Source organism: Eleutherodactylus coqui, chromosome 8, assembly GCF_035609145.1.
Source record: "Eleutherodactylus coqui strain aEleCoq1 chromosome 8, aEleCoq1.hap1, whole genome shotgun sequence".
NCBI classification, from domain to species: domain Eukaryota; kingdom Metazoa; phylum Chordata; class Amphibia; order Anura; family Eleutherodactylidae; genus Eleutherodactylus; species Eleutherodactylus coqui.
The window spans coordinates 96,248,220-96,273,343 of NC_089844.1; positions in this window are offsets into that span (position 1 = coordinate 96,248,220).

Consider the following 25,124-nt stretch of genomic DNA (forward strand, 5'->3'; position numbering starts at 1 on the left):
ACCGTCCTCAGTGTACTGGGTCTCTGCTGGGGGTAGTTGTCCTAATTCATACGCAGCCAGCTAAGTGTTACAGCAGGCTTGCGCAAAATTCTTTCCTGCCTCTGTGTTGCCTCTTACATCACTGCTGTATTCCTGTCCACAAGTGTACTGGCTCTCTGCTGGGGGTAGTTGTCCTAATTCATACGCAGCCAGCTAAGTGTTACAGCAGGCTTGCGCAAAATTCTTTCCTGCCTCTGCTGTGCGTTCCGTAAGCAAAGTCAGCCTCCAACCACAGGCCAATAAGCGGCACATTTAATTACAGCGTTCTGTTTCTGCACTACTGGTAATAAAGCATGCTGAGGGGTAGGGGTAGGCCTAGAGGACGTGGACGCGGGCGAGGACGCGGAGGCCCAAGTCAGGGTGTGGGCACAGGCCGAGCCAGTGCGGTGGCCAGGGGTAGAGGCAGGGCCAGACCGAATAATCCACCAACTGTTTCCCAAAGCGCCCCCTCGCGCCATGCCACCCTGCAGAGGCCAAGGTGCTCTAAGGTGTGGCAGTTTTTCACAGAGACGCCTGACGACCGACGAACATTGGTGTGCAACCTTTGCCGCGCCAAGATCAGCTGGGGAGCCACCACCACCAGCATGCGCAGGCATATGATGGCCAAGCACCCCACAAGGTGGGACGAAGGCCGTTCACCGCCTCCGGTTTGCACCACTGCCTCTCCCCCTGTGCCCCAACCTGCCACTGAGATCCAACCCCTCTCTGAGGACACAGGCACGAGTGCCTACCGGCCTGCACCCACACCCTCACTTCCGCTGTCCTCGGCCCCATCCAGCAATGTCTCTCAGCGCAGCGTCCAGACGTCGCTAGCGCCACTGTTTGAGCGCAAGTACGCCACCACGCACCCGCACGCTCAAGCGTTAAACGTGCACATAGCCAAATTGATCAGCCTGGAGATGCTGCCGTATAGGCTTGTGGAAACGGAGGCTTTCAAAAGCATGATTGCGGCGGCGGCCCCGCGCTACTCGGTTCCCAGTCGCCACTACTTTTCCCGATGTGCCATCCCAGCCCTACGCGCCCTCACCAACGCGGTTACTGCCAAGGTCCACTTAACAACGGACATGTGGACAAGCACAGGCGGGCAGGGCCACTATATCTCCCTAACGGCACATTGGGTGAATTTAGTGGAGGCTGGGACAGAGTCAGAGCCTGTGACCGCTCACGTCCTACCCACCCCCAGAATTGCGGGCCCCAGCTCGGTGCTGGTATCTGCGGCGGTGTATGCTTCCTCCACTAAACCACCCTCCTCCTCCTCCTCCAACGCAACATTTGTCTCGCAATCAAGATGTGTCAGCAGCAGCACGTCGCCAGCAGTCGGTGTCGCGCGGCGTGGCAGCACAGCGGTGGGCAAGCGTCAGCAGGCAGTGCTGAAACTACTCAGCTTAGGAGAGAAGAGGCACACGGCCCACGAACTGCTGCAGGGTCTAACAGAGCAGACCGACCGCTGGCTTTCGGTGCTGAGCCTCCATCCGGGCATGGTCGTGTGTGACAACGGCCGTAACCTGGTGGAGGCTCTGCAGCTCGGCAGCCTCACGCACGTGCCATGCCTGGCCCATGTCTTTAATTTGGTGGTTCAGCGCTTTCTGAATAGCTACCCACACTTGTCATACCTGCTCGGAAAGGTGCGCCGGGTCAGCGCACATTTCCGCAAGTCCAAGATGGACGCTGCCACCCTGCGGACCCTGCAACATCGGTTTAATCTGCCAGTGCACCGACTACTGTGCGACGTGCCCACACGGTGGAACTCTACGCTCCACATGTTGGCCAGACTCTATGAGCAGCGTAGAGCTATAGTGGAATACCAACTCCAACATGGGCGGCGTAGTGGGAGTCAGCCTCCTCAATTCTTTACAGAAGAGTGGGCCTGGTTGGCAGCCATCTGCCAGCTCCTTGGAAACTTTGAGGAGTCTACCCAGATAGTGAGCGGGGATGCTGCAATCATTAGCGTCACCATTCCTCTGCTATGCCTCTTGAGAAGTTCCCTGCAAAGCATAAAGGCAGACGCTTTGTGCTTGGAAACGGAGGCAGGGGAAGACAGTATGTCGCTGGATAGTCAGAGCGCCCTCATGTCTATATCTCAGCGCGTTTAGGAGGGGGAGGAGCATGAGGAGGAGGGGGAAGAGACAGCTTGGCCCACTGCTGAGGGTACCCATGCTGCTTGCCTGTCATCCTTTCAGCGTGTATGGCCTGAGGAGGAGGAGGAGGATCCTGAAAGTGATCTTCCTAGTGAGGACAGCCATGTGTTGCGTACAGGTACCCTGGCACACATGGCTGACTTCATGTTAGGATGCCTTTGTCGAGACCCTCGTGTTACACGCATTCTGGCCACTACGAGTTACTGCGTGTACACACTGCTCGACCCACGATATAAGGAGAATCTTTCCACTCTCATACCCGAAGAGGAAAGGGGTTCAAGAGTGATGCTATACCACAGGACCCTGGCGGACAAACTGATGGTAACATTCCCATCCGACAGCGCTAGTGGCAGAAGGTGCAGTTCCGAGGGCCAGGTAGCAGGGGAGGCGCAGAGATCAGGCAGCATGTACAGCGCAGACAGGGGAACATTCTCCAAGGCCTTTGCCAGCTTTATGGCTCCCCAGCAAGACTGTGTCACCGCTCCCCAGTCAAGGCTGATTTGGCGGGAGCACTGTAAAAGGATGGTGAGGGAGTGCGTAGCCGATCGCACGACTGTCCTCGGTGACGCCTCTGCCCCCTACAACTACTGGGTGTCGAAGCTGGACACGTGGCCTGAACTCGCGCTGTATGCCCTGGAGGTGCTTGCTTGTCCTGCGGCTAGCGTCTTGTCAGAGAGGGTGTTTAGTGCGGCTGGGGGAATCATCACGGATAAGCGTACCCGCCTGTCAACCGACAGTGCCGACAGGCTTACACTCATCAAGATGAACAAAGCCTGGATTTCCCCAGACTTCTCTTCTCCACCAGCGGACAGCAGCGATACCTAAGCAATACGTAGGCTGCACCCGCGAATGGAAGCATTGTTCTCTATCACCATCAAAAACGGGGACCTTTTTGCTTCATCAATCTGTGTATTCTATTCATCCTCCTCCTCCTGCTCCTCCTCCTGAAACCTGACGTAATCACGCCGAACGGGCAATTTTTCTTAGGCCCACAAGGCTCAGTCATATAATTTTTGTAAACAATTTTTATACGTTTCAATGCTCATTAAAGCGTTGAAACTTTCACCTGAACCAATTTTTATTTTAACTGGGCTGCCTCCAGGCCTAGTTACCAATTAAGCCACATTAACCAAAGCGATTAATGGGTTTCACCTGCCCTCTTGGTTGGGCATGGGCAATTTTTCTGAGGTACATTAGTACTGTTGGTACACCAATTTTTTGGGGCCCTCGCCTACAGTGTAATCCAATTAATTTTTTGCCCACCTGCATTAAAGCTGACGTTACATCAGCTGTGATGGGCAATGCAATGGGATATATTTATGTACCGCCGGTGGCTTCCTGGCACCCACCCATGCTGTGGGTCCACAGGGAGTTGTAACTGCATGTGTCCACTTCTAAAGAACTCCAGTCTGACTGGGGCATGCAGTGTGGGCCGAAGCCCACCTGCATTTAATCGGACGTTACCTCAGCTGTGATGGGCACTGCAATGGGATACATTTATGTACCGCCGGTGGGTTCCAGGGAGCCACCCATGCTGTGGGTGCACACGGAATTCCCATTGCGGAGTTGTACCTGCCTGTGACTATTTATAAAAAATCCGCGGTTTGACTGGGGCATGCAGACACCTTGACAGAATGAATAGTGTGTGGCACATAGGTTCCACATTGCTATGCCCACGTGTGCAGCTCCTGATAGCGGTGGCACAGGATTCTATTTCTCATTGCTTCTGTACAGCATTGTGGGCTATCGCCCCGCCCCTTTTAAAGAGGGTCGCTGCCTAGCCGTGCCAACCCTCTGCAGTGTGTGCTTGCGGTTCCTCCTCATGGCAGACACACTTATAAATAGACATGAGGGTGGTGTGGCATGAGTGCAGCTGAAGGCTGCGCAGGGACACTTTGGTGTGCGCTGTGGACACTGGGTCGTGCGGGGGGGTTGGGCAGCATGTAACCCAGGAGAAGGGACAGCGGAGTGTCATGCAGGCAGTGATTGTGCTTTGTTGGAGGTAGTGTGGTGCTTAGCTAAGGTATGCATTGCTAATCAGGGCTTTTCAGAAGTAAAAATTGTTGGGAGGGGGGGGCACTCTTGCCGCTATTGTGGCTTAATAGTGGGACCTGGGAACTTGAGATGCAGCCCAACATGTAGCCCCTCGCCTGCCCTATCCGTTGCTGTGTCGTTCCCATCACTTTCTTGAATTGCCCAGATTTTCACAAATGAAAACCTTAGCGAGCATCGGCGATATACAAAAATGCTCGGGTCGCCCATTGACTTCAATGGGGTTCGTTACTCGAAACGAACCCTCGAGCATCGCGATAATTTCGTCCCGAGTAACGAGCACCCGAGCATTTTGGTGCTCACTCATCTCTACTCCCCACCACATTCCATAAGTGCTTGATTGGGTTCATGTTAAGATAACGTGTAGTACACACTATTCAAAGGATCATTCCAGAATACTCCTCAAACCCACCCTGGACAAATTGGGCCCAATAGCACGGTGTGTTATACTGCTGCAATATATTCCATCATTGTGGAGGTACATGAAATCTATGTATATATCACAGAGGGAGGTTGCATATGGTCACCAAACTGTGAAACATAGCAGGAATTAGTCAATGGTGTGTTTAGGCGGATCAGTGGACCTAACCGAAGCCATGAGAACACAAACTACACTAGTATGGAACCAACACCAGCCTGCACAGTGCCTTGTTAACAACTGGGGTCCATGGCTTCCTGAGGTCTGCACCACACACAAACCCTACCATCAACCCAAAACAATTGGCACCATGAGTCATCGGACCACGCCACATGTTACCAGTCCTCTAGGGTCCATTTAACAACCTCATGAGCCCAAATGAGGTGCCGTGTCTGGTGGGTTCTTCAGCTGCCATATCCTATGGAAACTAAAGAATGCTGTAATGACCTGTGACATATGGAGCTTCCTGCATTGAATTAGGATATGATTTCTGCTAGTGTTGTTCATCTGTTAGCACAGACAATTTTAGTCAGTTGTGGTCATTAAGCATTTGTGGGCAGTCACTGCACTGTGCACGGTGGGTGGTAATTCCTGTTAGGTTTGATGCACAGCCAGTGGGCAACATAAAATGAGGTGGCAGGCCAGATTCGGGCCATGGCTTTGTGTTTGACATGTGTGATCTAGAGGATAAGAACAAGCAGAATTTGCCACTGGATCTGACAGTGTAGAAAGCCAGAGATGCTATGGATTTAGACAGATCCACGCGCATGGCTTTTAGGACAAAGCTAAATACATTCATTTCCTGAAAAAAGTTTGGTACCGTGTCAACCAGTAGAGCAAAATGTGATTATTCTCAGCAAGAGAAACCAAGTAATCTTGTAGATATGATACCTTTTCATAGCTAACAAAAAACATCATGCTATACGAGCTTTTGAACCTACTTGGGGTCCTTCCTCAGGCAAATGGCAATTATGGATCAATGGTCCATTATGCCTAAGGAAGGACCCTAAGTAGGTTCAAAAGCTCACTATAAGCATGATGTTTTTTTGTCATATCTACAAGATTACTTGGTTTCTCATGCTGAGAACAATCACATTAATTTCTTTGTAAGTGGCTCTGTCCATAGAAGCTCCAGCACAGCCATGGCTATAGTACAAAGTATCTGCTCACTTTCTGATTCTTGCTCAGTCGTATCCTTTTACAGCTGCTATTACTCCATTTTTGGGACAGGAGAACAGAAATAATTATATCAGCATGTAGAATGCAAACTTAAATGCAAAAAAAGCAGTCACACCAGAATTTTCTGTACAATTGGAAAGCATTTAACATAATAAACTGAAAGTATAACTAATGTAGATAATGCCCCAACATGTAAACTATAAACATTTACAGCTTAAGTTTCTTATTGATAAACCGTTCAGTTCAAGTACGATTGAACTTTCAATTAATTCAGATTGAAGGTATATACCCTTGACAAATTTAATACAATACAGGGTATAAAATACGGAATTAATATTAAAATGACTAGGAAGCAGAGGAAAATTTGCTTATATGCTATTAAGAGGTATGAACAATTTTATAAGCACTTGCTTCAATGCATCTAAAATGAGGCAAATATCCAAACTGTCTGAATTGAAAATATCAGTCCCTTTTATATCTGCAGTTCCTATGCAGATCTATGTATCTCCATGGTAACAGATTGTAATAAAAGCAATAAAGGAAAATGGGTGCAGAAGTGCACAAAGCCTTGACATTCTATAAGAAAGTTGGCTGCCAAATTCCCCTTAAAGCCCTGTAGAATTCGGAGAGTAAGAGCGCAGTATAAGGTCAGTTTTGCACAAGTGTATTACGGGTACATTTATGCACCCGTAATAAGTATCAGTTAACCGGTCTGACTGGGGGTCTACCGACCTGTTTTCAGAGCATCATGAAGATCTATGAATTTGGGTCAGTAGACCTGCAGTTGGGCCAGCACAGTCATTCATACTATGAGGACATATGGCCTGATATAAAAGCCATAGTCTACTTCTTGGCTTCATTGTTACTGAACCTTTTACAGCTGAAGGATCAGAATGTTTTCCTGTTGACCTGATAATAGTCTTCACAGCTATACTGTAATTGACTTGTACAGTATATAGTATAATTATCAATATACAAACCCATGACACCCACCACATTTCAATCAATGTAATTATAGTAATGCTATTTTATCATTTACAGCCACTTTACATTCCCCATGTTCACAGCAAGAACATATTATCGGCAGAAAATAAACTCCATCCTAATTCAGCACAAACCCAGACTCTGTTAAAGTGGAAAACTACCCCTTGCACCAAGGGCAGACAGAGACAGCGTAGGGCCACCATACTAGAACAGTTCATGAGTAACCTACTCACCAGTAACTTATTACATAGTACCCCTTATGGATCCCTAAAAATCTACCAGTAGTGGTAAGATATGAAATTCATTGGTTCAGTCACTTACATGCATAGACTGAAGACGCTACTTTTAAGGCTGCAGTGGGCCCTACTTACCTACTTTGCCCCCAAGCATCTGCACATATATGTCTACCCCTGATTCACACTGTCAACATATTCTCTCCCGGCTGGAATATCACATTTCTGCAGTAAACATACATACCTTCCCTCTCCTTTGCACATTCTGCTGTCAATAACTTTTTTTCTCCACTTTCATTTATCAGAACTTAATAACCCAATTTCTCCACTGTGAAGGAATCTGTAAATTGACCCAGAGAGGATTATGTTATATACCAGTGTTGTCATTGCCTTCCAAAGCCTCGCACAGTCAACTCAACAATTCTTATTTAAATACTTGGAGAAGGCACTTACAGAGTGATATTGAGTAAATTACCGAGACAAGAAATAATTACATGTCATGTGATAGGTGGAGAGAAGAGGTCTCCTTCAGCTATTAAACGCTTGCATTAATTTACTAATAGTATGAATCCATGCAGTGCCTTGTTTATGTTCATGCTATGCTTTATTAATTACAACTAACGCAATCTTCTTAATCATCAACACTGATTAACAGTGATACTTGAAAATCATACACATATTTATACTGTCAACACCACTTTAGAAGTCACAAGGATGTAAGAGTAAAATCTCACCATGGTAGCTTAAATGGGATTTTTAAGACAGGACAGAAAGTACATAACTTCCATGGGACTATGGGGACAAATACATATTGGGTATGGGGGCACATAGACCAGTCAGTTTGCCATCCTGAGAATACATGGGCTGGGCTGAGAGTGTGTATTGTGACTTGTGTACCACAAACCACAGTGAGAACCAGAAGCACTGGAGTATGAATAAGGGACCATGTAATAAAGTTTTGTTACCTATTACCACCAGCAACCACCATTTGGAGTGTACTGTTAATTTCAATTGCCAAGTTGTTTGCCTCTGTAAAGTCATGTAAACTGCTAAGTTGTTTACCTCTGCATGGTGGTATAACAACTAAGCCAGTGGGCCTCATGGAGAAACTGTAACCACCACACCTGTTGCCTCATAGTGAGTAAACACCCGTTTTACTTTAACCTGCTGTGCATATCAATGTCTGTGTCAACTTCAAGTCGGTTATGAGTCACACACTTGAGCCTTAAATCTGTAAGGATTGATCCCCTTACACACTGCCGCTCAGGAATATCCATTGACATAAACAAGAGTGCTGCAACAGTGTTTAGTTATGGAAAGTTAGTAAAATATTAACCGCATAAATTGAGCTAAAACCCTGTACTCCCTGACCATCACTACTACTATAGTCTCTTTTATTATCTTTACTGTTTTCTATCAAATCTACGTCCAGCGCCCACCTCTGGGGCATTCTATCCATATTGGCTCTTCTCTCCTTTCTTCGCCTATGCACAGCTCACATGCACTCTTTACCTTCCTTAATCGTCTCAATCCTCCTGAAGCCACAGTAATACATAACTATTGCCTTCATAAATCCCCTAATCACCTACTCACCCTCGCTATACTGCTGCTACTAGCAGCAGGGGACATCTCTCCCAATCCTGGGCCACCCTCTAGTGCCCCTAACTATTACTCCCCACCTGCCCCACTGAGACATCCTTCTAGACCAACCATTAGTCTGTGCATATCCTCCCCCGCTTCCTTTCAATGTGCGCTCTGGAACTGCCAGTCGCATGCAACAAACTCCCCACCATCTATGACTTTTTCACTGCTAAATCCCTAAACCTGCTAGCTCTCACAGAAACATGGATACAGCAGTCTGACATGGCCTCCCCTGCTGCACTGTCTTACAATGGCCTGCAGTTCTCCCATACCCCAAGACCGGAAAACAGGCGAGGTGGAGGAGTAGGTGCACTTCTCTCCTCACAATGCACCTTCCAGGTCATCCCCCCCAGTACCCTCACTTACTTTCCCATCATTCGAGGTACATGTCCTACGGCTTTTCCGTCCGCTGTCCATGCGAGTAGCAGTTATCTACTGCCCCCCAGGTGCTCCTTGCTTGTTTCTGGACCACTTTGCCGCCTGGCTCCCCCATTTTCTCTCCTGCAAAATCCCAACGCTCATCCTAGGAGACTTCAACATCCCCACTAATGACCCCATCTCCCTATCTGCCTCTCAGCTTCTATCGCTCACCTTCTCCCTTGGTCTCCCACAACTCACAGCCTCTCCCCTACTCACAGGGATGGCAATACTCTGGATCTGGTCTTCTTCCGTCTCTGATCTGCTTCCAACTTCACTAACTCCCCTCTCCCACTCTCGGACCATAACCTTCTCTCTTTCTCTGTCAAGCTCCCTAACATTTCTCCAGACCCTCCTACCTCCCATATGTACAGGAACCTTCAGGCCGTTCACACCAAAAATTTTGCTGAGTCTCTTCAGTCTTCTCTGTCCCCTATCTCTTTCCTCTCCTGCCCCAACCTGGCTGCCGCATATTACAACACCACTCTCAAACATGCATTGGATGAAGCGGCACCCCCCGTAACCCAAACCATCCGATATAGACCGCGGCAACCCTGGCTCATGCCTCAAATGCGATTTATCCGGCGGTGCTCTGAGTGTGCTGAACAGCTGTGAAGAAAGTCTCAAAAACCCGCAGACTTTCTCCACTTTAAATTCATTCTCAGAACATACAACCTTGCCCTCCACTACACCAAACAAGTCTACTTCACCTCTCTAGTCTCCTCACTATCCCATAACCCTAAAAGACTCTTTGACACTTTCCACTGCCTTCTCAGCCCAAAACTACAGCCCTCCGTGATAGATCTCAGTGCTGAAGAGCTGGCTGGGTACTTCAAAAAGAAAATTGATGACATCCGGCAGGAAATAACCTCCCAATCCCAAACTAGCCCTGACCCTAGTCTCGTCAGTACTGCATCTAGCTCCTGTTCACTCTCTGTACTTAGACCAACGACAGAGGAAGAAGTCTCCAGACTGCTCTCCTCCGCTCGCCCCACCATCTGCGCTAGCAATCCTGTTCCCTCACACCTCCTGTGCTTCCTCTCCCCGGTGTTCATCTCCCACCTCACCACTAGATTCAATCTTTCTCTGACCTCTGCCATTTTCCCTTCCTCATTCAAACACGCTATCATTTCCCCGCTGCTAAAGAAACCGAATCTTGACTCGACCGATGCTGCCAACTATCGACCCATCTCAAACCTCTCTTTCATCTCCAAACTGCTAGAATGCCTGGTTTACTCTCGCCTTAAAAGCTATCTCTCAGAAAACTCTCTTCTTGACCCTCTACAGTCTGGCTTCCGTCCCCTACACTCGGCAGAAACCGCCCCGACTAAAATGTCAAACGACCTCCTGACTGCCAAATCGAGGGGTGACTACTAATTACTGATCCTCCTCAACCTCTCTGCAGCATTTGACACTGTCGACCACAAACTTTTCCTCACTATGCTTCGTTCCATTGGACTAAAGGACACTGCCTTCTCCTGGTTCGCCTCCTACCTGTCCAACCATTCCTTCATTGTCTGCTTTGCTGGCTCTACCTCCCCTCCTCTTCCCCTTGCTGTTGTGGTCCCCCAGGGCTCAATCCTCGGCCCCCTCCTCTTCTCCTTCTACACAGCCCCCATTGGACAGAGCATCAGGAGATTTGGTTTCCAGTACCATCTCTATGCTGATGATACCCAGGTATACACCTCCTCCCGGGATATCACAGCAACATTCCTCCAGAACGCCACCGACTGTCTGCTGTGTCTAACACTATGTCCTCTCTCTACGTAAAACTGAACCTCTCAGAAAACTGACCTACTGGTGTTCCCACCCTCTACTAACTGACCTCATCCTGACATTTCCTTCTATGGTGGGTGGCTCCACTATAACTCTCAGACAGCATGCCCACTTCTTTGGGGTCATATTCAACTCAGATCTCTCCTTCACCCCCTACATCCAATCTCTGGCCGGAAAATGTCATCTGCACCTCAAGAACATTGCTAGAATATGCCCTTTTCTCACCGTGGACACACTAAAAATGCTCACTGTTGTCCTCATCCACTCTCGGCTCGATTATTGCAACTTTCTGCTAATAGGCCTCCCCTGCTCCAGACTTTCCCCTCTCCAATCCATCCTGAATACGGCAGCCAGGCTCATCTTCCTGTCCAACTGTTAATCGGACGCCTCTGCCCTGTGCCAGTCACTGCACTGGCTGCCCGTCAAATACAGAATAGAATTTAAACTTACTACCCTCATCCACAAAGCGCTCCACAGCACCACCCCGCCCTACATTGCTTCCCTCATCTCAATCCACCAGCCAGCCCAGGCCCTCCGCTCTGCTAATGAAATCAGACTGAGTGCCCCTTTAATTCGAACCTCTCATTCCCACCTCCAAGACTTCTCAAGAGCAGCACCTGTCGTCTGGAACGCGCTACCAAAAAATATCGGGGCAATCACTGACACACTAAACTTCAGGCGTGCTCTAAAAATGCACCTCTTCAGAGAGGCATACCATATCCCCTAAACCAAACCCCTTAGTACTCCGCCTAATAACATGCTCCCTGTCCCACAGACTGCAATTCCTGCTAGCCGTAATCAACTGGCACCTGCAGTCATACCGATTCAGTCACTATACAGCACAATTTGACCATTGTCTATGTGTATAGCATCCCTCACTCTCCACCTTGACATACCGTGCACATCTCCAGCCCCTTTACCTTCTGCATCACCCCATTATTTGTAGTGTGCAAGCTTGTTGGAGCAAGATGCTCACCTCTACTGTTTCCATTAATTGATTACTTCATGTAACCGTTGTGTTGTGTTATTTCCCCTGTATTGTAAGCTCTGCAGAATATGTTGGCGCTATATAAATAAAGATTATTATTATTAAATATAAAGTTATGCACATGGGCAGAGAAAATACATGTTACCATTACACACTAAATGGGAAATACTAACATAGAAAAGGACTTGGGGATTTTAGTTAACTGTAAGCTTTACTGGCGCAACTAGTGTCAGGCAGCTGCTGCCAAGGCAAATAGGATCATGGGGTGCATCAAAAGAGGTCTAGGGGCACATGATGAGAGCATTGTTCTTCCTCTGTACAAGTCACTGGTCAGACCACCCAAGGTTTTGGGCACCGGTACACAAGGAGGACATACAAGAGCTTGAGCGAGTTCAAAGGTGGGCAACTAAAGTAATAAATGGAATGGGCAGACTACAATACCCAGAGAGGTTATCAAAATTGGTATTGTTTAAGTCTACCCTATACGCGCCTTGGAGTGTGGGAGGCTTGGGGGTCCTCAATATCATAAAATATTATCATGCAGTCTAATTAGCTCAATTAGTCTCCATCTTCTACCATCATGATAAACCACTTTGGGTATTGATTGAGGTACAGGCAGTCTTTCCCCTACCACTAGAAGAAATCTTTTGGCACAAGACGGAACATAAAAAAGCAATCATGAATCCCACCCTTTCTTCCTCCCTGACTCTGTGGGATAAACTCTCTAAATGATATAAACTCATATCTAGGCACCTCCCCATATCCAGTATCTTTGGTAATCCCACCTTCCCCGGGTATGAACAAAAAGGAGTTTGGATGGTGGATAGAGAGGGACCTCACCAGAATAGCTGATTTTGTGGATAGACTTGACTTCAGACAGTTTGAGTTTTTCCGGGCTTTTCACTCTATTCCAAGCTCGGAGATGTTTCGTCTTCAACAAATTAAATACTATGTTTTAGCACTCACAGAGAATAGATGGGACCTTTCCGAACCAACTAGTTTTGAGAGCCTGTGCAACTCAAATGCCAGGGGTCCTAGTAAAATCACCAAATTGTACTCCCACTATACAACACCCACTAATAAACTCCAATATATGAGGAGATGGGAGGAAGAGCTGGGCGAAAAATTGCCTATCTTGGACTGGCATAAAATAGCCATTTTAACGGCAAAGCTTTCTATTAATGTAGCAATAACAGAGGCGGGCTATAAAATTTTAATGCAATGGTATATGGTTCTGAGACGACTGGCCAGTATGTTCCCTGGAATGTCAGGCTTATGCTTCAGAGGATGTGGAGGGTTCCTTTCTACACATTTGGTGGAATTGGCCTGGGCTTCTTAGATTCTGGATCCAGGTATATACTCTAATATTCTCCATTACAAAACTGTCACTGCAAAAATCAACTGGGTAAACGAATCCCTAACATCCCCAAATACACCCACAAATGGATATCCTATTGCTTCCTAGCTGCACGGATCGCAAAGTATTGACTTTGTGAAAACTAAATTATCTTGGATCATGGTCAATGAGAAGCTGGCAGGTATTCTTATGGATCGGGAAGGGTTGTACGAAAAAATGTGGTCGTCCTGGTACCATTATTTGCAGACTATGCACCAATGGAACCCAACAGCCAGAGCTTTGACCCTTCCAGGGCAGTCTAGTTTACCTTCAAGCATTTCATCTACTCCCCCAACAGATTTATGGGGAGCATGGTTCCAGCCAGGTTAAATGAATAAATTCATTTTTATTTTTCCGTTTCAGGCTCACCCACATATTAAATCATATTACAGCCTCATCCCTTTTTTCCCTTATGTGTTCCTCTTGTGTTCCCCCACTCATTACTCTCATTTATAGTTCTCTAATGTTTATACTGATTAATCTGTGATTACTTTTTATTCAATTTGTTTGTGCGGCAGAGTGACAAAAACTTCAATTCTGGCATTATGGATTTATTTTATAGCATTCACCATGCAGAATAAATAAAGCAATATTTTAACAGTGCAGACTTTGCAGATGTGGCGATACCAGCTATATTTATCTTTTCATTGTTATGATTTTTTTAAGAAGAACAAATAGGCAAAAGTTTTTTTAACTTTTAATATTCTTTTATTTTTTGTAATATTTAAAAACTTTTTATTAAATTAATTTTTTATTTTTATTTTAGTCTCCATGGGTAACTTGAACTTGCTATCTACTGATCACTTATATAATATACTGCAATACTTCAATACTGCAGTATATTGAACTTTTAAGGTCAGCCTACAAAGCCCTGCCATAGACAGGACTAAATAGGATGACATCCATGGCAGTCCCCGGGGCCTTCACAAGGCCCCAGGCTTCATTTGGAGCTCACTGACACCACATAATTATTTCTCAGAGGAATTTATGGTGCACCGGAGGATGCCCACCTCTGACTAGCTACTTACATACCACAGTAAGCATTGACTGCAGCAGCTAAACAGTTAAACGGCTGCAACTGGAGGTAGCTGTCTGCAGCTGTCGGCTGTATGACGCAGCTGATAGTTGCCAGATATGAAACGGGCACAGCTTCCAAGCCTGCTCCATAATCACCCTGCAGACCAATGACGTAGACATACATTCTTGTTTGTTAAGGGGTTAAAGGAGTATTCCCACTCAGTCTTTTATGGCATCTCTACAGCTTATGTCATAAAAGTCTTGGACCCACACCTATCTTAGTATCTGGCTCCCATGGTCCCTGGCTCTGTTATATGTGACAGCCATGGGCGGATCGGAGTGCAGAAACAGCTGGCTATCTTATGCATTTTCCTTAAAGGGGTATTTCAGTTCCAACAAGTTATCCCTTATTCATTGGATAGAACATAACTAGCTGATCGATGGGGGTTTGATAGCTTAGACCCCCACGGGAATGGGGGTTCGGTCAGTCCTTGAATGAAGGAAGTGCAGGAGGGACTGTGCAGGAAACACAGGTTGGGCAGGTGCACTGCGCTCCATTAATTTCAATGAGATTGTTGTAGATTCCCGAGTGTTGATAGGGTATACCTTTTTGGGACTGGAATACACCTATAACTCTCATAGAAATAAATGGGAGTTAAGAAAAACATAGTACAGCCTGCTTGACTGTTTCCATACTCAGTCACCCCATCTCCTACATATGGAAGCATATGGCCATTTCAACCATGATTGGCCGAGATGGGAATACCCCTTAAAGGAACGAACGCACTACTGAGAAGAGCAGAGACATAGGTGAAGTACCTTATTTCTATATAGGAACCCTTTAATAATGTATTTATGAACTAATCATGTAACGGTTGTGGGCTACGCTAATGCTTACAGCTTACACTGTAGAGAGGACATGGGTAAAAGGGTAAAAAAGCTCACAGGTAATGCACTTTGCTGTCACGGCGCTGATTATACAGATATTATCTCGTGAAATGCTACTGAATATTCAGTAAAGTGGATAAGACTACACCTCACAGCAGTGACAATTATACACAAGTAGCAGGCAAAGCTTTTACTAGACCAACATTTGAGATGCACAAAGCAATTTTTTAAAGTATATGCATACAATCACATCCCCCCTTCCTCAGATGAAAAGAATGAGCTGAATGAATAAATCATCATCCCTCTATCTCCTAACGAGCCTACCTATAGTACATCACACAGAGGAGCAGTGTGAGTGCAGCCGGGAAAACACCGAATAAACTGGCACCGTCAACCAAAGTAGGAGCGCTGCGAAAGAGGAAAACAACTGAGCATTCCACTAAACCGCTTTTCATCAGTGGTCATGGATGTGGACAAAGGTTCTTGTGTTAATTAATTAATGGCTTTTCTATTCCCTAAGTGCCGGTCTTTAGTATTTAGAACATTCACACAAAAATAAAGAAAATGACTGGTAGAAACGCTGAATTCTCTGCAGATGATAACTCCGGTGGCTGTACTCACTTCTTTTCTGCATACTGTATGTAATATTACCAGTATGACGCCTTCATAGTATATAATGATATATACTATATATGCAAAATGTGTTGTAACGTTAAACACACAATAAGGCCTCATTCACATGAACGCATGCAATAATATGTGAATGCGCAGGAAAATAGAGCATGCTGTGTATTTTTGCTGAACTCAAAGAGTTCTATTTTCTGCATATTGTGCGCAAATAAATCCGATTTCAGCTAAAATTCTGCTCCTTTAATAATACTTTAATATTACATAGCATGTAAGGTCGGAAAAAGACATATGTTCAACCAGTTAAGGCTATTAACCCCCAATGTTGATCCAGAAAAAGGCAAAAAATTACAAGAATTTAGAAGCCAATTTTACCCATTTAAGGTAAAAAAAATTTCTTCCTGACTCCAATCTGGCAATTGGAACAATCCCTGGATCACCGACCTTTCTGATTTTATTAATGATTATACAATATAATATAACACTCAAGAAAGGCCCCCCTTGAACTCTTTTATTAAATTTCTACATCCTCAGGCAGACTGTTCCACAGTCTCACTACTCTTACAGTAAAGAACCCCCTTCTGTGTTGGTGATGAAACCTTTTTTCCTCTAGATGTAGAGGATGTCCTCTTGTTACAGTCAGAGTCCTGGGTATAAACAGATCATGGGAGAGATCTCCATATTGTCCCCGGATTAGAGATGAGCGAGCATACTCGCTAAGGGCAATTACTCGATCGAGCATTGTCCTTAGCGAGTACCTGCCTGCTCGGAAGTAAAGATTCGGCTGCGGGCAAGGAGCGGCTGGGGAGAGCGGGGAGGGAAAGAGGGGAGATCTCTCTCTCCTTCTTTTCCCCCCACTCCCCCCTGCTCACTGCCGCAACTCACCTGTCACCCGCGACGGCAACCAAACCTTTTCTTCCGAGCGGGGAGATACTCGCTAAGGACAATGCTCGATCGAGTAATTGTCCTTAGCGAGTATGCTCACTCATCTCTACCCTTGATATATTTGTACATATTTATCATATCGTCCCTCAGCAGTCTATTTTCTAAACTAAATAACCCCAATTTTGATAATCTCTCTGGGTATTGTAGTCCACCCATTCCATTTATTACTTTAGTTGCTAACAAAGAAATAGAATATATTGTGTAATATATTACAATAGATAATCATTACTTACGTAGATCAGGAAGGTCTATAGATTTATAATGCACTTTCTATTCAGTGTAATCACCCCATAGAATCTACTCCATTACTGTATCTGCTTTCAAAGCCATTTAGTAAGAAAATGTACAGATACTCTTCTTATCCTAATCACTTGTCATTTGGATGAAAAATAAGGATATGTACAATATGATTCAATAGAGCCTCATCTACATGTACTGCAGAAAGATTTTAGAGGCTAGTAGACAGTATCGGGCTATAGACATAAGAAGACATTATGCCTAGAGACAGATTTAGTCTAGAAAATCATACGCAAACAAGAATTTCTATTAGAGTAAAACATAATTATTGGATATATCTGTTATCTTATGTGCATGGCAAACCCTTAAATATCCAAGATAGGAGTGAAAGTTGGCAGTTAACAAAAGCAAAGAGCATAAACCCCGATTCTCACGAGAAGCCTATAAGTGGAGTAAAGCTGTGCAAACACTGACAGGAGGAACACAAGCTGATTAAGTTCTATTCTCTAAAAAAGACCTTTTAGTAATATTGCTTATTCATAGTATGTGTAGAAAATACATCAATAATCTGGAGTATTATCATTTGCATGTTCTGATATTGGCCTCTGTTCAGTTCTCCTGTTCATGATCTTCTGCTAGGATTTATACCTCCCCTATTTCTACATTGAATCTTTCATGGAATTTTACTAGTTCTTCTTCGGTGTGGGTCCAGATGATTATGATGTCATCAATGTAGCGGAAGTAGGCCAATGCTTTGCTGGAGCAGAAGGCCAGAAAGTTACTCTACAGTTTTGCCATAAAAAGGTTGGCATATTGCGGTGTCGCTTTACTGCCCATGGTGGTTATGGTAACTTTCAGGAATTCGAGGTAACATCTCTCTGCTCTCGGGTACTCAAACTAGCCAGGAGCAGAGAGATTTTACATTTCCCGGGCCTCCCAGCCTTCTGCATGTGGCACATCACGCCTGGCACGCATGCGCAGACGCCTGTGTCAGGTCCTGGAAGACCAGAACGTTGCAGACATCGCGGAGGATGGTGCTGAGTACTCTCAGCTTCCCTCATGGATCCGATTTATGAGGGGAGCTGAAACTTTAACTTTTTTAAGCTTTCTATTTACTTTAATGTGGGGGTCGCTCCCCACAGCCCCCCCATGAAAGCTCCAGGTTGTCGGCTACCTCCGACAGCATGAAGCTGTCACGTCCACAGCCCACGTGGCTTTAATCCCCAGAGCGAGCGTGTTCTTACGACCCTGGGATTAAAGCCCACTTAGGCAGGACTTAAAAACACTATGAAGTGGTCACTAAGGGGTTAAAGAGAGTTGTCAAATTAAAGAATGAGGTAGGTAGAGCATCAACGTAGGGAAGTATGGTTGGGGTTGGGGGAGACTGATGTTGGGTGGGGTGAAAAATGTTAAGTAGATGTAGATGCCGAAATGGTTAGTGATCCCGGGAAGATCTGGAGAGAGGAAGAGGATTGTCCTGAGCAGTGTAGAGGTGATAGATTGCTTGTCCACGCACTTCTATCATCGTACACTTGGTAAAAGGTTTGTGCATTTACAGTCAAATCAATGTGGTATGGGAATGGGTCATATGAAGGAGTTTAAAGAAGGAGGTGCTAACAATAAAGCCGGACTCACATGACCATAAGCGTAACACCCTCTGTGAGTCACGCAGGGTTTTATCGCTGTGGAGCCGGCCTATCGCCTCGTATGGCAGCGATATTGTACTGTGCATGACAGTATATCTCACGTATGCCGTCATGTGCAGTCTCCCTGCTTTTTTTAATGTTTACATTTCCTGCGCTGTCGCTTCACAATGGCATGTATATACGCCACCCATATGCAAGTTGTATACGTGCCCATAGAGAACACAGCTATGTTCTTTTTTGAGCTCTCGCATTACGCAATGTATACATGGAAATGTGAGCAGAACATAAGGCAATGTGTTTGAAGGCCTGCGAATTACCACGTATCACACACATGTACATTGCACGCGTAATGCGTGGTGAACTTACACTTGTATGAGTCCGGCCTTAATGATATAGCTAGACATGGATTTCTGGCTCAAGAGGTGGTTAGCTTTTTATAGCCCAAGAATATGTAGGGAATTGACGGAGTTGGACCTCCTTCACAGATAGGAAAAATGCACATATAGCGGAAATGCTGTAAATTTTTTGTGTGGATTTGTGAACAAACGTTCCACAGCAGATTACAGTAGCGCCACATGCGTGAGGTTTGAACAAATCATCTACATGCTACAGAATTTTTTTTTGGCATGGAAATTGACCCACTGTATGATGTTTAGGGTGCATTCAGACGACTGTTTATCGGCCGGGTATTCACGCTGGCCGATATACGGCGTCTCTCTCTGCAGGGGGAGGAGGCTGGAAGAGCCGGGAGCAGTGCTCTGAGCTCCCGCCTCCTCTCCACCCTCTCTGCGCCCCTCTGCACCCTCTCTGCGCCCCTCTGCACTATTTGCAATGAGAGGAGGCAGGACAGGGGCAGGGTTAAATTTTGAGAATTAGCTCTGCCCCCGTCCCGCCTCTCCTCATTGAAAATAGTGCACGGGGATGGAGAGGAGGCAGAGAGGGGGCGGGAGCTCAGAGCACTGCTCCCAGCTCTTCCAGCCTCCTCCCCCTGCAGAGAGAGACGCCGTATATCGGCCGGCGTGAAAACCCAACCGATATACGGTCATCTGAATGCGCTTTTAAATCCATGCCATGTCAATTTCTGCTTGGATTCTCACCACATACTCTCCACAGGGTGAGATCCACAATGCAATTTGCAGCTAAATTCACATTTTATATGGATATTACTATTTTGCTGTGGGATTTTTAACCATTTGTGTACCTAGCCAAATTCCCTCGAGATATCATTTGCTGCTAAGCTCTAAGGGGAAGTTCATAAGCTGTAGGTCTGTTTCAGAAATGTATGTAAATATACCATTCATCTAAGCCGGGATTGAAGAAGTCCACGTGCATGCTAGAGAAACAACTACTTTCACATGGATGGAGTGGATTTTTTAATCACCGAAATTTGCTGCATGTGAATAAGCGTTCTTCCTAAGTGTTGGGCAGGTGCTGCTGTTTTGTTATGCTGTAATTACGAGCCCTCTTCTATCTTGATTGTTCAATCATTTTAAAGTGTTTATTGAATTTGATTACGAAAGAGCCTGATGTGGCCATTTCATCCAACATTCATGCCTTGTGTGTAATTATTATTTCATTTGGGTACCTTAAGATGTTGTAGTGGGGCCAAATTTATGCACAATTCCTAACTCAAGTATCAGAGTTTCACTCTGTTCTCCTGGGACCTGTAGTATTATGTACTTCCAGGGGCACATCGCTACAGGTGTGGTTGATTGGGCTGGCTGTGTGTGGATTTCTCCAGTCATTCTATCAGCATTCACCTGTATACATAAGTACCAGCCCCTCCTGTTAGAGGGCGCTGTTCATTATCCATTCCCTCTGGTGTTTGGAGTCATGCATGATGTCTTGTTGTTTTGAGTTGAGGTTCATTTGAGTCATTCTCCCACATTTCCCTGAAGACACCTAATTACCCTGTTCGCATATTCTGTAGGTCTCTGCTCCCTTACCCTTCTGTCAGGTGTGGTTCCAGACATCAGATGTCTTTTATGCTTTCAGATGGCTGATTTCAAACACCATAGTCCCCTCTCTGCCAGATGGGTGATCTCTTACGCTCCAGCCCTTACGTGTGTGCGTGTAGACATGCATGAGGTTCTGGGTGGGATTCCCCTTTGTCTGTTGGTGAGCAGAATCCTGGTGTGAACCATGTCTTGTTCAATGTCTGTTTGTTGGTGTGCAGACACCCGGGGTGTATTATGTTGTGTATTGGAATTCCCATACTTGGGTAGGTGTGCAGATGCCAGATGTGTATTATGTCCTTTGTTGGTGTCCCCCTGTGTCTGTAGGTGTGCAGACACCTGTTGTGTGTTATCTCCTTGTCTGGTGTTGCTGCCTATACCAATTCAGGTTGAGACAGGTTATCCCTAGGTTCCAGTGTAGTGCCGTCCTTATTGGGACGATCGACCCGTTTGTAGGCAGAGTTTCCTTTCCTGTGGTTTAGTTGTCTTGTTAGAGTAGGGACTCACAAGATAATGAGGAACCTTTATGCTGCCACTGCTCTTTTCTTCTCTTGGATTGCTTGTGGAGTCTGGATGCTAAGACTCTTAATTTTTTGGCTTGCATTGGTTCACCTCCCCCTGTTGGGGACTGCATTGAGTGCTGCTGAATCTGCTTTTACATGGGCTTGTAAGATTACGTACTTTGGCCAAAATATTAACTAATACCTTGCCCTTGTTGATATTTCCATCTGCCTTGGTGTGTTAGTACATTAGTAAGTATTTGGCTGCTTGGTATGGTAAAGGGTCTAATGTTCCTGTTTTCCCCTTGTTGCTTGTATGTTCAGTTTATGTTTGGTGTGAACGATGTCTGATCATGAGTGCATATCCTTTCCCACTTCGCCTACACGATTATATTTTTATAGCTAAGTGGATAAGACCTGCATGCACATAACAGAGTACTTTCATCATTATATTGGCCTGGATGTAGCACAAAATTTTAAGATAACAGGAACCTAAAGAGAATCCATCATTGCAGGAAAACATTATCTTTTATGAAAGGCAGCATACTGAAAGGCATATAGTTAGATTGCATTTCTGGAGATTGAAACTCTTAAACAATTGGTGCATTTCATGCTAAATATCAGTTCCCTATGATATTGCTGCTACGGTGTTGTACTTTGTATCTCCAGTTTAGTATGAACTCTATTTGCAGGGCAGTGTTTACCACTAGGCACCTGTGGACAGGATAACAAGTAAAAGGCTTTGGTTTTTAATTCCTTGTGCAGCCACTGTTCCCACCAGGCAGTAAAGAGAATCTGTCATCATGAAACACAAACCTGAACTACTATAATGTCTAGATAGCTGAAGAGATACAGATTCCAATGATGAAATTATTATCTCCCTAACGGTCTATGCTCTGCATTGTGATGTAATCCCAGGACTCCTAATTTTAGAGAAACAGTACAGCAGACTACTAGATGCCTCGTAGGCATACATAGAATGGGTCTGCAGGCTTACTGCGAGAAAGGGAAAGTGAGTTTGGAGATAATAATTACATTATTGAAATCTGAATCTCTTCAGCTATCCACACATTATAGTATTTCAGGGCTGTTTTCAGACAAGGGCTTTTATGCATATTGTATACTTTATGCTGTAATACTGATTTCTTCTATGTGTATAAAACATGCAAAGCGCAGGAAAGCTAAACCCACTGGGAGGTTGATAGTATTACTATCTCACCGATTTGCTAATTGTGCTGATTATTGAATACGGCTTTCCAATGGTCCTGAGTTATCTACACCTACTGTACACTTTCTGTTGGAATTCTCCTTTGTACCATCCGATGTGGCAGTAGTTCTCTGGTGGGATCAACAGTAGCAGTGCCTGGTATGGGAAAAAAGTTTCTCCATTCTAGTCTGCTGTTCCCTTCTCCTTGCTGTCCACACTCCCCCCCCCCCCCCCCCTGCTACCTTCACTGCTTTTCTTCTCCGTTGAAGGTATGGGCTCATTTTGTATCTTAGTGTGAGTCTAAATATATGTTAGTGCAAACTTCTGCAGCTATATAGTGTGTGGATTTTTTAATGTTCGGATGCAGTGTGTGTGTTTGTGATGGAGCTGTCGTAACTCTCATTAAAATTATTGTAAAGCTCCGTTTAACCTGATTGTAATATTTTGTTTTCTGTAACATTTTTCAAGTACTGTGCCTTTAAGCATTCTGGTTCCCGTACTAGAGGTCACATGGTAGGAGACGATAAATAGCTTGTAGCCGACTGTGACGATATAGTGAGTAGGAGAAGCAATTCTTCCGTTACGTGTCTAGGATGACAGATAAAGATGCCACTCCTATGGGGCAAGAGATACTTCTCATCAGTGTTGATCCTCAGCAAGAATTGGATCTGCAAACATTAAAAAAATGGTTTATGTTGCATCCAGTAAAGTCCGCGTTCAAGCACCAGTATGTGACCTGACTATTTCTCCCTCAAACTACAACTCTTGAGAATTCCGTGTACACCAAGCCATTTATTCTTTTGTACTGTGACCGCTCTGCTATCCTCCAATCCAGAATACCATAGGTGGGTAATGGCATCCCCATGCCAGTCCCACCTGCAGCCAACCCACTCACTGACCTTGGGGGGTACTTTCATCGTTATTTCAGTGGGATAATAGGTAGTATGCATGCATGCATGTGTCGATATACAGTATATACACGGCGTGTATAGTATAAGGGCTCCTTCACACAGACAAAAAAGTAGGGCCTGCTGTATTGTGTGAGCATTAGTGCACCAAAGATTCCCATAGTAGTCTTTGGGAGGTATGCTAAAGATGTGCCCAATGCATACACAGATGCGCAATACGCTGCGCGATTTCATGAAAAAAACATATCTGGAACTCATTAGGCTAAATAGCCATTTAAATCAGGGTGTGCTTGTTTGCTGTGTGCAAATTAGCATACCCAAGTAGAGTAAAAACACCAACACGTGCACAAAAAAAAAAATTATAGCACAAATATGTTCCACTGAAGTGTGCGCAATTCTGTGTGAAGTTGCGCCTACATGTAGTCACTTAAGGCTAATTGACGTGAACAACTAGAAAGTTGCATCTCAGGCGCAACTTAAATTGGGCAGCACACAGACATCCCTTCCGTGTGTTGTTCAATGTGTCTGAGGCTGCAAATTAACATGTACTGCTAGTGTCCAAAAATCAGACAGGAATAGAACGGGCTGTGATTTTTTTTTTTTTTTTACATGGACCATTTGTGCCAGTAAAAAAAGCCCATTTCACATACCAAGTCAAATGAATGGGTGCCATTTCTGCCCAATTTTTTGGGTCTAAATATTGGACAGAAAAATCGTCCGTGTGCAAGCAGTTTTGAGCTGTTCTATTTGGGCATTGGTGGCATCATTTGGGTTCTGTGGAGTAGTATTTCACCAATGCTTGGCAGTGTTATTTGAGAACTGGATACCATATATTTAGGCACTGTACAATGTATTATTCAGGCCATATGTGGAGGTATTATTACATGGTTACGGTGTATTGGTATTACATAAACACTATGTGGTGGTATCTTAGCCCTTTTTAGCTCTGCAATTTGGATAATTTGGGGCAGAATACATAGTAAATGGCTAACTGTTCAGGTGAACAGCAAACATTTATGTTGCACAAAGTGGTGAGAGACATTATGCATATGACATTCATTTTATTCTTTACCGCAAATATGGCAAAAACTGGTGTAATCGCACAGACACATGACCTTAACCATCTAATAGTAGGCACGCTAGGGCAGCAAAACTCTACATATCACCCTGTGTGCAGCAAATATGCTTATTTATTACACATTATATGGAACATACTATTAACCACCCTGGTTACAAACGGCTAAAATGGAAGCACAATATCATATTACTAATCTGATATAGCAGATGAATATAGAAATATATGCATTGTGTAGAGGGCAGCTTTCTCAATCGCAGATATTTACAGAAGGTCAAACAATGCGCTGAATGAACAGATGGGAGCCAGCTAACATCTAAGAGAAGAGGCAATGTGAGAAATGTATTCACATCCATATATACGGTTAATAACACAGGAAAATGTGTCAGTCGAGTTTTAAAAGAAAAGTCTGGATTGTTTCTCAGCTGAGCGCCCCCCCCCCCCCCCCCCCCCCCTCTACACGAACAATGTCCGATGTAAACAGGAGGTTCTGTATGAATTGGAGGTCAAATCCAGTAGGAAAACCGCTCTGAGATTAGCCTGAAAACATTATTTTGTTAAGGACTTTAACAGGGAGGAAAAATATTCAAAGTACAAACTACATATAGAAAATATGTACATGCACCTTACAGGAAGGAGGTGGGTAATGTAGAAAATCCCTCATATTGTGTTATGTGCGGCAGGTAGACCACTGATAAGGGGAGAAATACTGCAGAACCCTCCCCTGAATTAACCCTGTAGAGCTAATTAGAAATATATATTTATTCTCTCTTAACATATTTAAGCAAAGGCTCCAGGGCCCATTAACTTCAGTGTCGGAGGTTCCGTTGTAGAATTCTATTAAACTACAGGACAAAA